The 11595-nt window shown below is 40.9% G+C and overlaps 1 protein-coding gene across 27 annotated transcripts in view; it reads right to left on the minus strand.

The window, feature by feature from the left end:
• The window catches only part of adgrl2 (adhesion G protein-coupled receptor L2), a 106638-nt gene extending 95302 nt beyond the window's left edge, over nt 1–11336 (minus strand). For 6 of the 27 annotated variants that reach the window (XM_023954174.1, XM_023954155.1, XM_023954162.1 and 3 more), the window contains exon 1: nt 10688–11293. The gene's annotated coding sequence lies outside the window, so the exon portion shown is untranslated. Of the gene's footprint in view, nt 1–10687 lie in introns of all 27 variants that reach the window. The other 21 variants (XM_023954158.1, XM_023954156.1, XM_023954172.1 and 18 more) reach the window with 9 other exon arrangements.
• Between the last annotated feature and the right edge of the window lie 259 nt (nt 11337–11595).

Consider the following 11595-nt stretch of genomic DNA (forward strand, 5'->3'; position numbering starts at 1 on the left):
GACAGGTAATGGTGCCGGTTAAATCCGATGAAGGTATAGTTGGCCTTTTTTCTTCCCCAAAGACACAGAAAATGCATAAAGTGCAGTTTGCTCCAGCTCAGGAATGAATGCTTTGCGTTCTTTGCTGCACAATAACTGGGAATATCTTTTCAACAAAAATGAAAAGAGTGGGAAGAACGGAAAACAGCTAATACTGCTTGTATGCACAGCGGTAACACAAGAGTGAGTAATTGAAGTTGCTCTGAAAATTCAGGCTTCTTCATTAGATTTCCTTGTGCAGTCCTGGTGTCACCACTCCCCGCCCGATCCCCACCCTCAGCTGTGACAGAGACAGGACAGTTTTGGGGGGCTGAGCCCTCTCCACAGCACTCATTTGCATAAGATCAGCACTCTGAGGGGGATTGTGATGCAAACAAGCTGAGATTGGTTCATTCCAAGCCCCAATTTTAATAACCGAGGTGCAATAGGCGCTCACTGCTCTGTGCTCACTGCTCAAAGGATCAGCCCACTTTGGGACCGAGAGGGAGAGCAGAATCGACAAATATGGGATAAAAATCAAATGATCTGGGATGAGACTTTCTATAAAAATGCTTTACATTCTGTAGTTAAGGCTAGCCCTGCTTTATTTTTCCTAAATTTAAACACACAACAGAACAGAAGACAGATAATAAAATGGAAAATGTTCTTTATTTGTAAAAAATATCTTTTTACTAAGAGTGTCTCAACACTCCCGGATGACCGTGATTCTGGCTTTACTTGGGTGAAAAAAATATGTAAATGTAGCCGTGGCTTATGTTATCGTCCCCTGCCACCCACAGTAGGACAGGCAGATACAACAATCACAGCGTCCGCACCTTGTGTATGTAGAATATGTGTTTGCTCTTTTGTGATAACGGAAAAAGAAGGAAGAAAACAAACAGGCCATTCTTTTGTTGTTGTTGGTTTTTTTTTTTGAATAACTGGACCAAAGTCCGGAAATCTAAAGACACAAGGAGAGAAAGCAGGCAGACTTTCAAGCGAACGGTGATAAAACATTCACCAGGAAATTATCTCTGTCATAAGACCCTCCTGTTTTGAATACCAAACGGATTCATATTCCCAAACATATTCTAAGAGGCTGACCAATTTTGTGCTCGGCTCAACAATAGCCGACTGCGGCTTAGCTTGCACCTTTGAACCACTGAGCTTGGAAGTAGCATGAAGAAGATCTTAATCTGGTAATCTACTACAGTGTAATTGCTCCAGTTTAAATTACACAAAATAACAACAAGGGGATGAGACTTGATGCGAGTATGAAGTGAGCTAGGAGTACAAAGTCTCGTACTAGAAAAGAGGGTAAAGCTTTGACAAGTCCCCTTGCTGGAGAGAAAATTATTCTCCACAGAGCAACAACAACAAGCATTAACAGATGTTGTTCCTCAACACGAATCACCATTTAGAAGAGAAATTACCTGAGCTGTGTGGAATTGGCTGTTAGATTATATCATAAAGTAAGTTTCCAGTGAAGCAATCAGCAGCGATTGTCTCTGTGAATGATGCTCAGAGAAAACCAGGCAAATTTAGAAAACCGCCGTGCATTCGCACAAACTGCAGGCCTCTTTTAAAGTACACCACAAGCCTAAAGTGAAACACTTCACAAGACATGGAATTTGCAACATCGCCCTCTGCAGAACAGGCAATTAAACATGAAGAAAAAGAAAAAAGGAAGTGTGGCACTAAAAACAAGAAACAGAGGCAGCTAGTTAAGCGTGACGTGACAGGGCAGGTGCAGCAGAACTTTTCTCACTGGGGACGCCATTAATGTGGATCTCGGCACTGTGAAAATAAAATGGACTTAGTGAGCACATAATGATTTAAAAGGTGAAAAAGAAATATATAAATATTTAAACAACCCCGTCTCGGATCGCACTTTACTAGAACACAACTGAGCCCAGAAATAAAAAAGTGTGACTTAAATCCCCCAGTTAAAAGCAGCTACATGCCCTGACTTCAAAGGCAATTGATGTATGTTACTGATAAATATTCAATAAAGCTCTGTGAATGTTTTTCCTCCTATCCTTCTACGCTTTACATCTTAAATATATCTACATCTTTGGAGTTTTTACTGCACGGTCAGCTTGTAGGAACCGTGTTATGAAGGCTCAATTCTGTCTTGGTGGGAAATGTTACTTTTTAGGAAGCAAGCACGGCATTGTGGGTAGGACTTGAGAAAGATGTAGTGGACCTGAGTCCTGACTGCCCACCCTCACTTTGCTGCACTGTGGACTGGACTTCATTATACACAAGAGCTCACAAGCCTTTTCAGGTGAGGGAATAAAGGGCCCCTTTTTTTTTGGCCCTTTGTGGTAAAGAGTAAACTGAGTAGGTGTTGCAGCTGTTAGCGACAGTCACTGCCTCACGCTGATTAGCATGGCAGCTAAGACTCCGCGATGTCGTCGGGTAGATGCTCGAGAGGCAAATATGTAAGTAAAATGAGCATTGTCAGGGAAGGGCTGCAGGTGATCACAGAGGAGAAACTTTTCCATCCTCTAGGCCTGTTTCTGCCTCTCAGAGTTGCAGGTCCGTGCTCACCCCCCGGGCCGGGCTGATGGTAATGGCTGCACGGTTCACATCCTGTCAGATCACTCCAGATTCATTTGTAATCAGCCCCGCCAGACGAATGATGGAGACTCTGCATTTTCAAAGGACAAAGCCTGTTTATGCCCCCCCACATTTAACTGTCCACTTCACACTTGTTCAGCTCTGCATAGATATTATCACTACAATGTTCATTTGGAAGCGTATGCCTCACCTTGTCTCCTGCTGTGTAACCTGAGAGCAAAAAGTAAACATTAAAAGCACAATTTGTGAAATTTCACTGCATTGGTTTTAGGTAAAGGCAAATAATTTATAATGAAGGGTTTTTATAATAAATTAAAGCTTTTTATATTTTTATACAATACTTTAATTCCATGTTATACATTTTTTTTTTACTTTTATTGACACATTTTGCTTATACTAATGCATTTATTGAATCTGAAAGAAAACAGATGGAAGCTAAAAATAATTGAGTCTGTCCAAAATTGTAATATTTTATCAAACACACAATTTCTAAAATGCATTTAAATTATTTTTTCTGTTTAAAAATTTTATATTATACTTTAAATCTCAGGATTTTCTTTTGTCAGTTTTTTTGTTTTGTTTTGGTTTTGCAGAAAAATGCTTTCATCCCAACAAAAAATATTTAAAAAATAACTTTCTTAGCTTTGATTTTTATTTTTTTATTTTTTTTTTTTTGCTTTAATGCTTTGCAATTTCATAGGATCTTCATCCGGATAAAGATTATTTTCTGCTTTGAAAACATTAAAATTTAAGCTTAAATTTTCAGAATTGACCTTTTCCGACACATCCAGGAAGAGTGGAATTTACCTTCTTTGATTTTTAATGCAAAAAAATACCCAAAGCTTTTTTCCTGAAATTATTCCTAAATATTCAAGTCATGATGCCATGAATATCAAATATATCTCGCGGCTATTTGTTTCTCCACATTTTGCTCACAGCAATAACACATCAGATGTGAAGTAGAAGCTGCAGCTCTCACACTCGTCTCAATTACTCGAACTGTTTTTTTCAGGGCTGACTTGCCGAATCAGACAAGCAGGACGATCTAATTGATAAAGCAGAGTATGTGTGATTTACAGCAGAATTCACACCAGCAGAGCTGCCTCACACCTTGTATAGAAAGAGCCATGAGGAAATATTATGGAAGCCTGTGTGTGTATTTTTCCTTAGCTGTTGTCAAGGAGGTGCACAGCACTGTCAATATTAAATATCCCTTGTGTTTTTTTTTTAAAATATGTTAATAATTTGATGTCTCCATCCAAAAGCAGATGAACACATACCAAGGACCAACTTAACTGCAGTATTTTAGGATTTTCCTCACCCTTTCCCCACGGCGGATGAGGAGGCGTTGGATCCAGCAGGCAGAAGTGAATGCCAGCCTTGGCACAGCTGTACAAGCCAAGCTGTAAAAGGAAGTCACCAGCCACTGTCGCTCAATCTGTGTTAATCCCACTCTATCTGCAAGCACGTCAGCCCCACTTCTCATGTCCCTGCATCTTTTTTTCACACTCCTATGTTCAATTTGGCAGGGAAGTGGACTTGTTGCATCACATCTTCTGGCTTAAAAATTCCTTCAACCCATTTTCCCTCAGATAAATCTTTATTATTTCATTTTTTTTAGCTTGTCCATGCGATATTGAAACAATAGTTGACATGTTTTATGCTTTAAATTCTCTTTCCATCAATTAATGAGTGGGAAAAACAAGGTTTACTTTTTTGTTGACCCCAAATGTATGAGACTGGGAAGCTTTTAATACTCCAGAATCTCTTCTTAGCTGATCAGATCTTCTTTTGAATGGCCTCAATACAAACCAGGACTTTGCGTTAAGGAAAAAAAGAGTAAGCTGCAATTTTCTTGTGTTCGTTCATTAGTCCAAAAAAAAAAAAGACAGAAAGTAATCAGACAGAAAAAAGGTGGACAAATGTTGTGTTTTAGTGAGCCAATACTCTTTAGCCCAATAGGTTGTGAGGGCAGGGCCTCAAAGAAAACCAAATCCAGGCCCCTTGGGGCAGAATTTTTATTCCTCACATCCAATCTTGTTCTCCGCTTTCAAATGTTTTCCCAAAGAAGCTTCACTTCGGTTGACCCAAGCAGAGGGGGGAGTGGGGCCGCTCTGTGGGCGACAGAGAGGGAGGCTCTGTACTAAGACAGTAGCAGGTGCAGCTGTGACAGTTGCCGTGTTGTTGCTAGCCCCACGCTGTAGTCAAGATGAGGTTCACAGATGTAGCCACTCACTGCAGCAGTATATTGGCTGCCTGGAACAATGCATCTCTGTCAAGAACAACCCTTCCTGAGGCCATTTTAGTCTGAGAGTTCTCTGCATGAAACGAGGCGTAGAAAAAGTTCATCCTGACACGCAAGGTCAACTCCGTTCCACAGAAACACAACTCTTCGTCCTTTGTAAAACACACAACCCTAACGGACGTTGTTTTACTACGGGATATTTGCAACAAAAGCAACGTGTGAATATTATCAACATTAATTTCATGTTTTGTTGCTATTTGTGGCTTTTTGGGTTTTGGTAGAGAAAAGCAACTAAATGTTTTCCATTCACTCAGAATTAAAGTAGGCAACAAAGTCCAATCCAACATTTTGTTTAGTTGAATGTCGGAATAGTGGAGAACTGAGATAGCATCACTATTGTTTTCCAGTAAAGCACACAGCCTCTGCTTGTTCAATTACTGGAAGGAGCCTCAATGAGGTCGGTTAAATCATTTGCAGAGACATTATCTACACAGAGAGAAAAGACTGAGAAGGAGGAGGCGGCGTTGGGGGGTGGAACTTTAGTTTGGAGAGGGTATAAAAGTATTGTTGTGGACCACACATGAAGGATACTGAGAGGACGAAAGCAGAAGGATTCATAATTCCCTACAGGAAATTTATAGCCGTTAACTCGGTTTCAATGCTAAAAATCACATAATAGTTTTTTTCCACTTATGCAGGTGATGATGGATTTATATGTAAATATCTTGAAATCACACATAATTTATAAGTAAACATTCCGCAGGCTTTCCGTTTCCTGACATATAGCAACCACCCAAAACACGAAACCTCCTTACAATCCCTCATCTGTCAGCAGGAGCAACCATTAAAATATAATTTCATTATCTTTTTTTTCCCCTCAACCTCAGCTTTGTTTGATGTCTCCTGGCATGGTAGCAATTGAGCAGACAATTATTTTGTTGATCAGCTTAGTTTTTAGCAACTTACCATGCCTGTGATATTCCTCTGAAATTCCCAGACCAGACGCTTCACTCCATCTGACTTGGCAACTACATAACGAGAACAAAGCTTTCACTCTCCCTAACTAAATACTGTACAGTAAAATATCATTTTCTGAAGCCCAAGACCTGCAAAGCAACCAAAGACGAAAGAAAAGGCCAATAAAGTGGTGCAAATATGTCTAAATTTAGAAAGTATTTGTTGCCTGAAAAATGAAATTTGTACACTTACTGGTCACACTTTTTTGCTGGCTTTATTGTTTGGTGCTTTTATTCAGTTAAATCAATGTTATACTTTAAAATGAAATCAAATTTTATGCTAAACACAGAGATATCATTTTTTATTGTATATAAATTTTAAATGAACATCAAATTAACGCGTTTAGCCGAGAAAAAATAGAAAAACCATCAATCTTTTGAGGCTTTCTGTCATTCATTTCTAACATTTATAGAACATGCAGTTGTTTTACTTTAAAAGTAATGTCTTAACTGCTCACAAAAAATAATTAGAAAATAATGTTTAATCAATTTAAAAAAAAGAGCAATTTAAAGCAATTTTTACCTTATTCAGACTCGTACATCTGGAAAAAAGTCAAAAAGCCAGACTAAAAATATTGATTAATGTCCACATCCTGATATGGAAAACCAAAAAGATAATAATAAAAAAAAAAACTTTTCCAAGTCCAACAGAGTCACAATTGTCAAAAAAAACACCAGCTTACATGGGAGAGATATATTAGTCTGCCATGTTTACTTGCGCACCATCCCGAAATAACAGTCCTGTCTTGCTGGAAAAGGGGTTTTTAAGTGTGAATGTGCCTCGCTCTCCTATAATCCAGCCGAGACATTACTGCTTCCCCTGGCAGACGTCCGCAGATCCCCCCTGTCTCCCAGCCAGGCCTTGCTCTCTGCTGCTATGGCAGAGCTGCAATAACTGCTGTTTGCTCAGAGCCTTGCCTCCCAGGTTCTCCTCTGTCATGCAGAAACGCAATATTTTCCCAAATAGCGTTGCAGCTGTGCACAGATAAGTACGAGTCCTGTTCAGATGGCACTAAGAATGGTGCAGTGAGTGTGTGTGTTCATGTTTTTTTTTTCTTAGTGTGGGTGTGTGTGTGATTTTCCCTAAAGTGAATTATAATATGAATGAAAAAAATAAAAATCAAGTGAGTGTGGAAAAAAAAGCGACAGTGTAAACAAATTAAATTATATATTTTGTTTTACAAATTATCTCAAAAAATCTTTGATTGATTGTGACGAAAACTCATTAAATTGCAAAAAAATGCAATAACATTTTTTTCTATGAATAATTAAGAAAAGAAAAAAAAACGTGATTTTTTTTCCCCACTAAACTTCACAGACCTGAACACACACTGCTGAACCAACACAGCAAAGCCCAAGTGTTTTCAACGCAAAATTAAAAAAAAGTGTGCAGCAATAATAAACCAGGTCAAAACGTTACACTCTTATATACTTTAAGAGCTGAGGTCAGAAGAATTTTATGACCCACTTTTCACCTTGTGCTTTCTTTTTTTGTTCCATGTGCCTTTTCAAAAAAAAACACAGGATGAGTGAAGCACTCAGAAAGCCATGCCAGATAAGCTCAGAAAGACTGCCACTTAACCAGTGCTCAGAAACCCCACATGCCAGCTACCGGCTAATAGCCGTGTTGTTTCTTGTCACCACAGTTTGAATTGAGCCTTGCTTTGCAGCGCCATGTCCTTGCAGAGTAATGTTCTGCGAGGAAATTATTTAGGCAAGCAGAAAGTTTCACCTGCCATTTCAGGGGGCACCGGCTCTCCCGTTGCACCAAAGGCCTTTGGCAAGTGGAAACAAATGTTTCACAAAATGGCAGGGAGGGGGACACACGGGCGCACAGCGTTTTACTGATTGCCAATCGTAAAATAAAATCAGCCATGAAAGGGGAAGGTATTCCGGCCCACCAAAGGCCAGCGCTTTGCATCACATTTGCCAATGGTTTCTTTTACAGCCATGTTTATTTCCTTTAATGGTAAGCAGTTATGCGCACAGTATGGCGCCATGTAGCTGGTTTCACAACAAAAAAAGACTGCATCTGCAAACACGAACGCACCATTTACGTACCCAAAAAGCACTGGGGTGTAAATTTAAATGCTTTAAGACCCCACAATCTTCCACTGCTGGAACATTCAAAACATCTATCATTTCTAAGATATTTTTTTTTTCACTAACTGAAACACCCTTTGACAGATTGCAACCAGAAAATAGTTCCGTGCATACCGCCTGCTGACACTGGGGTGCTCACATTTGACAAAAGCATGATTTTGGAGTTTAGAAAAATGCACACCAGTCATTTAGTGACACTATGCCAAAAAACAAAATCCATTCAGAGCAAATCCTTGAAATTATCCACATTGACTTACACAAACAGGAGGATTGAATGCACGCGTGCAAAAAAGAGGAAGTGACACAAAAAATGAAGTGAGCAAATCTTGCATCTGGTCAGTATGTTTGAGCTCATGTTGAATTTAATCAATAACAAATTACCTTAATAAAGCCGGCCTGAGCTGCCTGGCTTGTTGTTATAATTAATCTGGAAAGACCATGACAATCGGCTTCATGCACGAGTCAAATATTCACAGGCCGAGTGAAATCTCAGCTGCTTTTGTGAGCAGAGAATGAGGTAAAAGTCTGTCATCTCAAAACATTTCTGTGCGTTTCTACCTACTGACCCAATCACATTAACTGGATTTGTAGTCTCAAGTTCTGCACGGGTGCAATATATAAAAAGTTGAGAAGAGGGCAATATAAAGCGCTGTCCGTCTCAAGCCCATACGGACGTGCAACTGGGCTCTATCGATTTGCAAACAGAGATGTGGGAGAACCAGGGAAGCATCTGGTTCTCTGGAAGATCAAGAGCAGCTGCAGTTTTTCGAAACCAGACGCAACTCTGTGAAAACAGGACTGGACACTGAGAAAAAGAGTCTCTTCTACCCAGAAGACTTAATAAAGGCGAGTTTAAGATATCAGGCAGTAACACATGCATGGAGACTGTTCGCGCCTTTCAACTGCTATATTGGCTGAAAATAGGGTGCTGTGCCAGATGCTAACAAATGAAGCAAAATCAAAGTTTGGCTTCTGTTTTCATAAAAACGCACATTTATTCAAATTTGATGTACTTGTCCTTGCTGCCAATGTTTTTGGCTTTTATTGTAATAATTTTCAAAAGAGTGTACCGCTATTTGCTGCGAGAAAGTTTGACAAACAAATGCAACCATTAAAGATGTCCTATGGACCTATTAGAAATTAGGACAGTAAGGAGGAGGGGGGGGGGGGGGTCACTCTCAGCAGCCAACTCAATCAATCTGAAGTCTCTCAGCCAAAACCAGTTCTAAAAAATACCACTTCCCCTTTTGTGTACAGATTCAGGCACTCACTTTGATATGTTAATACATCTCCTCCTAACAGCTGGAATATACACTCAGATTAATACAAATCTTTTCTTTTTTTTTTTTTTGGGGGGGGGGGCATACACATGAAAATTGAGTTCCGTAATAAATGAAAAGCAAAGCTTCCGCATCCTGATACATTCTGATAAGAAACCCAGTTCAACTAAAACCAAGTGGCTCATCTTTGTGTGGAACTGAACCATCAAACATTTGATTTGTGTGATGGGAGATCTAAACCAGTATATAATAAGACTACCAGCTGTTTGGTGGGTTTTTGAGCATAACCATGCATACCCAGGTCCTTTTCAAATGTGTTTGGAGCAGGAAAAGCTACAACTAAAAGTCGGAGCTTACGCTGAGATTGTAACCCTGCCTTTAAAAGTTAATAAACCAGTTTTCCGGCGCTTTGAAAAGGCGCACCCATCAGTGCAGGATCCACTGCGCCTCTGTGAGATCAGAAAACACAGAAGTGGAGGAAAACGGGAGGCTTTTGAGGTCTGGAGCTAAATTTATCCCAATTCACAGATCGATCACTAATGATTGCTGCTCTGCTCCGGGCTCCCATGCATCACTGGCTGGCAAGAAGGCACGCACCGCACCGCATGTGCGCGCTTGCTGCCTATTCTTATCGCACGCTGGACAAGAATCGACATAAATAATAAATCTAAAAATTCATTTTACTATGTTTGCCTCGAGCGGAAGTTTATTTGATTTCTTTTTTCTTTTTGTCAGAATTTTTTTCATAGATATTTACGTCACTTTACCACGCGTGCGTCCAGCTGCATCACGGGCAATCTGCAAGTAAAACTAATTAGAAGCGGGGTTTCAATGATTCCTTTTTTTTCTTTTTCTCTTTCTTCTGCTCAAATAGCCTAACCCCAATTATAATGGATTAGCCTGCGAAGGCTCTGAAGAATCACGCCGGCGTCGCGTCTCAGGTCACAGCTTCCCTGCATCGCTAAATCCCCTTTCAAACCAACAGCCATCAGTGGATTTAAACCCCTTCGGTGACCAGCACCGCCGTCCAAACTCCTCCTCAACTTTGGAGGTATAAATTCCAATTAAACGGTGCTTTCCATGTTTTGGTTCACCTTTGAGCGCACTGCGCCCCCACTTTGAGATACTTTCCTTTCAGACTGCTCGGCAGCTGAACAAATCAATCCACATCTGGTTACGTTTTGATTAACCTCCTTTCAGTGGAGCACGGCAGCTGCGCGCCCACAGATTTAAATCACAAGTTGTTGTTTAGTTTATTTCCCCTCTTTGGATGATTCAATCAACGTCATTATAATCTGTTTGAATTTGAAAGAAAAGTTGCAAACAAAAGTTGATTTAAAATATATATAAGTATGATATTTGAAATAAAAATCCCTGTTTAAACTTAAAGTAAACACTTTTAGACAACAGACGGGTGATGGAAAGAAGGAGCCAACCCTTACCTTTCTTGAAAATCAGTTGAGGTGGAGAAGAAAAAAAAAAGAAGTCAAAAATGAAAAGTAAAAATGACAGTCGGATGGGGACTCCTCTGCAGAGCTCCTGCAGGTCTGAGGCATGCTCCCCTTGTGTGGGACCGAAAGAGCTTCTCAGGCGGCAGATCCCCCTCTCAGCCCGAGCGTCCCCCCGCGCCGGACACACACTTCCATGGCACGCAGCAAGGTGTTGCTCTGCGCTCAGTACGCACTCATCAGCAGCTCGTGCGCCTCTGCGGAGCTCATCTGCTCTCGGCGCTCCCGTGCTGTCAATCCAGGTGCATACAAGCAAACAAACAGCTCGGGGAGCAGAAGAAATTTTTACCAAAAAAAAAAAAAAAAATTGGAAGAAATACAATGAGTGGCTGAGAGGGACAACAGTCTGTACTGAATGGAGGTGCGGAACACTTGAAGACGCTGCTCCTCTAAATCAGACTGTGGAGAGTGGGCAAGTTTCAGCGGCTCGCCTCTGGAAGAGATCCCGCACACAGTGATGAGAGTCTTGGTGGACGCAGCGCGGAGCGGGCTTCCAGCGAACAGCGCTGGTGCGGCGCAGAGGAGAGCGGGCTGTCGTCTGCTTGAGCAGTCTGCGCGCGGGCCTCCACCAAAACCCGACACGGATCTCCAAATCCACTGACTCGGAGTCGGGACTCACTATTCACATCAACTTGTTATCGTGTCTCAAAGCTCAGCTGAGCTCCCACTTTAAAGATCATCCACGCCATGTGTACATATAGAAAGTATGGCATCAATATTTACCCTCTTATTTTGGCCTTTTTTGCTGCTTTGAAATGCAGTACTGCTCTCCCTTTAGGGTTGAGAGGCTGACACTCTGTCACAGCCAACAAGCGCAGTCCATTCAGCCACTGACATAGGTC

This window comes from Oryzias latipes, chromosome 4 (genome assembly GCF_002234675.1).
Source record: "Oryzias latipes chromosome 4, ASM223467v1".
In the NCBI taxonomy this organism is placed as follows: Eukaryota; Metazoa; Chordata; class Actinopteri; order Beloniformes; family Adrianichthyidae; genus Oryzias; species Oryzias latipes.